Genomic DNA, 6,000 nt, shown 5'->3' on the forward strand with positions numbered 1-6,000 from the left:
CTATGTATGTTCTCCCAAAGAAATACCTAACTGACATGGTATAGTTATCTGAAAAGCCATGGAAAAAAAAAAGGGCTGGGACACATATACTGTCCCAATAATTCTATGTAACTGAAGACCCTAGAATGAATTTGGCTATTTTGTCCCTGGAAGGAAAGTTGTTGGTCAAGTGCTTCTCTGTGGATTTATCCAGAGGGTTATTCTCCAGGAGGAGGCAGGGGCACTGCTGTAACCTATTTCATTGTTTAATCACTCAACTCACATTTAAGAAAATTAATATAATAATTTTTATTGAGTTTATCAAAGAAGATTGCATTAATTCTGAGTTTAAGAATTTTTATACCTTAGCTTCTGAAGACTTCACTATGTGATGACTGTTAACTCTTTAGAAAGTGTAATTATCAAGCTGTTTGGTTCAGTGTTATATAATTATGGTTCTACCTCTTCACTCAACAAAACACTGATTGTGACTAAAATACATACCTAACGTTTTAGGAATAATCCTTTGAAGAGCTAATTTATTGGGATTCCGGCCTGAAAAATATGATCTCAATCACTTCTTACCAGGTTCACTGCAAGAATAAAAAGATTTGGGCTTCCCTGGTGGCGCGGTGGTTGAGAGTCCGCCTGCCGATGCAGGGGATACGGGTTCGTGCCCTGGTCCGGGAAGATCCCACATGCCGCAGAGAGGCTGGGCCCGTGAGCCATGGCCGCTGAGCCTGCGTGTCCGGAGCCTGTGCTCCGCAACGGGAGAGGCCACAACAGTGAGAGGCCCGCGTACCGCCAAAAAAAAAGAATGAAAAGATTTTGGCTTTAGATGGGTCTCTAGTTAGGTTATTTCTTCTCATTACGTATTACCCGACAACAGAGAATAATTACAATTGCTGATATTTACTGAGCCCTTATATAATGTGAGAGGGACAACAATCTTATGGGATAATTATTACTATCATCTCCATTTTACTGATGAGAAAATGGAGACCTAATTAGTATAGGGCAGAGCCAGGTTTTGTTTGTTTTTTTAAACAACAACAACACAATTTTTTCTTCTTTTTGGCCATGCTGTGCAGCATGCGGGATCCCCAACCAGGGATCGGACCCATGACCCCTGCAATGGAAGCGTGGGGTCTTAAGCCCTGGACCACCAGGAAATTCAGAGCCACGTTTTAAATGACGGTCTGACATTAAGCCTGTCCTCGTAACACTACGTTGGTCTATGTCACATCATAGAGGGGCCGCTGCGAAGCTGAGAAATCCAAACTAGAATCTGACACCACTGCATTTTGGAACATGTGACTCCAGCTTGTGGCTCTTAGGGTGAGCATGCTGTTCCTCATATGAGATAAATAAGCAGAAATATTCATAAGAGAAATAGGGGTGAGGGTGCTTGGGTGAATCCCAATTTCTGGCACCCTCCCCAGTCCACCCCGGGACACCACTATAAACACTAGCAGAACGCTACAGACATTATCAAATGTCCAAAGAGGGACCACCCATTTCTAGTGATTATGAGATAAAAAGAAATGTGTCCAAATCTAAGCAAGGCAAAGGTCAGAAACAGCAAATAAAACAGAACATGGTATGTACTTCTTGGAGGTGGCGGAAACTGGCTTTCATTAACATAAGAGAAGCATTTCCAGGCTCTTCCTGCATAAAACTTTGTGTTTTTCCAACTCCAAATAGACAGATTTTCTTTCTAGACAGGGTCAGAAATCACTAGGGCAAAGGCAGCTAGCTAGCTCACTGGACACTGAGCTGCCTGCAATTTGAGACCCTGTGATTTACTGCCTGTGAGTGGTGGTGGGCAAGATAAGTGCACACAGGGAAGCGTGTCCTGGTCTCTCCTCTTTCGTGTCTGCTCTGTGGCATATATTCAACGACCTATCTTGTATGAAACACTGGAGATACCTAATGACTCAGAAAGTGATCAAAAACTACTGGTAGTTACCAGTAACCCATACCTTAGCTATCTGTTTTTAAACTATTCCGTTACGATTCACACATTCTAAACTAACGAATCCTTTTCAGGACTTGCACACTGATGGTTGAGTGCCTCTCTGACCAAATTCTGAGCTCCTGAAGGTCAGGAACCAAGCCAGAAAATTCTATCATTGTACCTGAGAGCTACTGGCACAAAGCTGAGTTCTAGATATTTGTAGCTGAAAATCAAATCCACAAATCTTTGACTTCTTTCACAGAAGTTTCTTACAACTTCCATCAGAATCACCTGGGAAGTTTGGTGAACTCAAAGATATTTGGCAGAGAGGCCCAAGAATGTTCATTTTAAACAAGCCCCTTAGAATATTCTTGTGTACATGGATGTTTGGGAACTAGAGAGCTGTTACATACCAATAAACACTGAGATGCCTAAGTATATGTGTCACACAAGGTACAGGTGAGATATTAACAAAATCAAGTTTAAATAACACTTCCAATCTCATTTCCTCTTCTCTCTAGTCCCTCCTCTCGCCACTGTCTGAATCATCCTCCTGGAGCAAAATTCTGATCAAGTCCTTCCTTTGCTCAAAACCTTCCCAACTGTGAGACTATAAAACCCATGGTCATAAGCTTGTCATTTAAGAATCTTTATGGCCCCCCTGCAATCAACATAACTTTTAAACTAAGAGCACAAACTCTGGGGCCAGAATGCCTGAATTCAAATCCCAAAGCCTGCAATTATTAGTTGCGTGACCTCAGGCAAGTCACTTAACCTCTCTGTGCCTCAGGTTCTTCATCTGTAAAATGGGGATATGAATAGGACCTGTCTGATAGGGTTGTTGGCGGGATTAAATGAATTAATGCATGCACAGCACTAAGAATAGTGCCTGGCACAGAGTAAGTGCAAAATAAGTGTTAGATATTACTATTATCCTGATTACCTCCTCCTCTTCACCTACTCACACATTATACTCTAGTCCCACCTATTAGTTCCTGCTCCTTGGGCATTTTTTCATATCACCCTGTTCCCTCCATCTGTAACACAGCGCCACACCATCTATGGGTCAAAAGTGTCCAACTGACAAGACCCAATTCAACTGTCACTGGAAAATCTTTAATAACTAACTCCCCTCGTAACACAAATTAATCCTTCCTGCCTCTGTGCACTAGTGTAACTTTTATTTGTGCATGTTTTCTTATCTCCTAGACTATGATTTCCCTGGAGAGGCTGAAACAGTATGGTCTTAAAGGTTAGACAGACCTGGGTTCCAAACCAGATCACATTTATCTGCTCTGAGCCTCCTATTTCCCATTTATAAGTTCAGGATAATAACACCTCCTTTGAAGGAGGCTTAAATGACAAATTCTATCTATAGATATTCAAAAAGTCTGCTGTATGAGTGATTGGTATTATTAATAGAATTATTAATAGTGGTATTTATTTATTGCCAGCTATGTAGATAGTACCAGTGCCAAATACTGGAGCTTAAAAAAAAAAAAAAGACAGAACTGCCCTGGAGAAGCACAATTTTTCCATCAAGTTTATGGAGATATGGGTTTGTATATCCCTAGGCTGGCTTGTTTACAAAATAGCTGTGACAAAAACAAACAAAACAACCCAACCCACACGTGCACTCTGCGTCAGCTCTGGGGTGCGTCCAGGGAAGACAGCAAAACTCCTTTCTATTGACGTTTCAGAGAGTGACATCAAGACCACCTACAAAGGACCGACAAACGGGCTTGGGTGGGGAGGACCCAACGGGGACTGTTCAGACCATGACAGCACCTGGCTCTTCCTCCTCCCCACCAAAGTTGGGGGGCCGCCTTCTGCCCGCCAAAGATCCCCAGCTTGACATGTCCTCTCTTTTGCCTTTTTTTTTTTTTTTTAAAGAAAACTCCCTTTTGCATAAGTCCAGATTTCTGAGCCGTGAGCTCAGAATCACAAGACCTGGGGCTGCGACTCCGGGATTTCACTTTGCCCTTTCTGTGCGTCCGTTACCCTCTTTTAAAACTAGAGCAATCGTTCAGCCTTGGGGCCGGAACGTGCCCGGCCAGTCAGACCTGAAGCCCAGTCTGGCGTCTATCAGAAGCCTGGTCAATTCTGTACGCGCAGTCGTAGGCTGCGACCCGCGCTCCCGGGGGCGGGCGCCCCGTCGTCTCCCTCCAAGGTATGTGGAAGCGACGTCCCCTCCCTCTCGCCCTAGGGAGATCCCGGAACTACAGGCTCGGACTCTGACCCTGGAGGGGACACAGGTGAGGCCAACAGACCGGCCGTTCCGAGGTGGGCTCTCGGGAAGGGATGGAGAAGCTGGCCAAGCGGGAGTCCACTCCCCGAGGCCAGGACCGCGGCTGCTCAGGACCGGGGCCTGGGAGGAGAAAGCCCGTGCACCCCTCGGAGTCCGTCCTACACATCCGCGATCCACACCCCGCCCCCAAATCGAGCCCGGGCCGGCCCCTGGCCATCCTCCGCCAAACCGCTGCTTACCGCCGCGCTCATCCCGGGGCCGAACTGGCCATCGACGCCCGCCTGGAACCCAGCGTAAGCAAAGGAAGAGATAACGGCTGCACTTCTGGAAATAACCTAGGCCTGACTGCGGAGGAGAGTGCCCCCGGCCCGCGACCATAGAGGAGAGGCTGCGCTCGTTCCCTAACCCCCTCGACCCCGCGCCCTCCCCGCTGCCTAGAGAGGCCACTCTTGGGCCGGGGAGGTCCGCGCAGGCGTACTACCGCCGGTCCCGCCCCTAACTCTTGGACGCACAGACCTTGAGCCAGGGCTTTACACTGAGAAGGTGAGGCTGTTGTGTGTATTTGATCCTCCAGAGTGGCTGTTATTGTATCTGCAGGAAACAGCTTTGCCCGGAAATTAAAATTATATTACAAGACCGTACTGTACTCGCCACAATTTGTTTTTGCCTTTACATTTTATGCAGAAAATCAGAGAACCATGGCTAGATTTCCATTTGCAGTATTAAGAAGAATCGGAATTAACATGACTTTCTTATCACCACGTTTTTTTTTTTTTTTTTTTTCCCAGCGTCTTGGTTCGTTAAGAATTCATGAGGATTACCTGTTTTAAATCACTGGCCTGGAGATTGTTAAATCGATAATTTGGGATGATTTTTTTTCCCTAGCAATCAAATGGGCAAAGAGTAAAAAGATTGGTAATGTTCTGTGCTAGTGCCAGGAGTGTATGACTCATTTTCTGGAGGATAGTCTAGCAATAGGTATCAGCATATTTTAAAAAAATTGCCGTGAAAGATACGTAACAAAATTTACCATTTTAACCATTTTCAAGTGTGCAGTTCAGTGGCACTAACTGTATCCACATTGTGCAGTCATCACCACCATCCAGGACTTTATCATCTTCCCAAACTGAAAGTCCATACCCATTCAACAGTTACCAATAGTTCCTTCCCCAGCCTCTGGTAACCACCATTCTACTTTCTGTTAAAGAATTTGACTACTCGGGGCTTCCCTGGTGGCGCTAGTGGTTGAGAGTCCGCCTGCCGATGCAGGGGACACGGGTTCGTGCCCCAGTCCGGGAAGATCCCACACGCCGCGGAGCGGCTGGGCCCGTGAGCCATGGCCGCTGAGCCTGCGCGTCCGGAGCCTGTGCTTCGCAACGGGAGAGGCCGCAACAGTGAGAGGCCCGTGTACCGCAGAAAAAAAAAAAAAAAAAAGAATTTGACTACTCTAGGTACCACATATAAGTGGAATCATACAGTGTTTGTCTTGTTGTGACTGGCTTATTTCACTTAGCAAATGTCCTCCAGGTTCATCTACTTTGTAGCATGTGTCAGAATTTCCCTCCATTTAAAGGCAGAATAAAATTCCATTGTTGGTATACGTGACATTTTGTTTATCCATTCATCTGATGATAGATGCTTGGGTTGTTTCCACTTTTTGGCTATTGTGAATTATGCTGCTATGAACATGGGTGTACAAATACCTATTCAAACCTCTCCTTTCAATTATTTTGGGTGTATGCCCAGAAGTGGAATTGCTGCATTATATTATAATACTATTTTTAATTTTTTAAAGAAGGACCATACTGTTTTCGAT

At 45.3% G+C, this 6,000-nt stretch overlaps 1 protein-coding gene across 1 annotated transcript in view; it reads right to left on the minus strand.

Annotated features, from left to right (window-relative positions):
* The window catches only part of BFAR (bifunctional apoptosis regulator), a 29,085-nt gene extending 24,194 nt beyond the window's left edge, over positions 1-4,891 (minus strand). Inside the window, exon 1 of the mRNA XM_082670610.1 lies at positions 4,424-4,891. The gene's annotated coding sequence lies outside the window, so the exon portion shown is untranslated. The remainder of the gene's footprint in view (positions 1-4,423) is intronic.
* Positions 4,892-6,000: the final 1,109 nt, after the last annotated feature.

Source organism: Grampus griseus, assembly GCF_964374135.1.
Source record: "Grampus griseus genome assembly, chromosome: 14".
In the NCBI taxonomy this organism is placed as follows: Eukaryota; Metazoa; Chordata; class Mammalia; order Artiodactyla; family Delphinidae; genus Grampus; species Grampus griseus.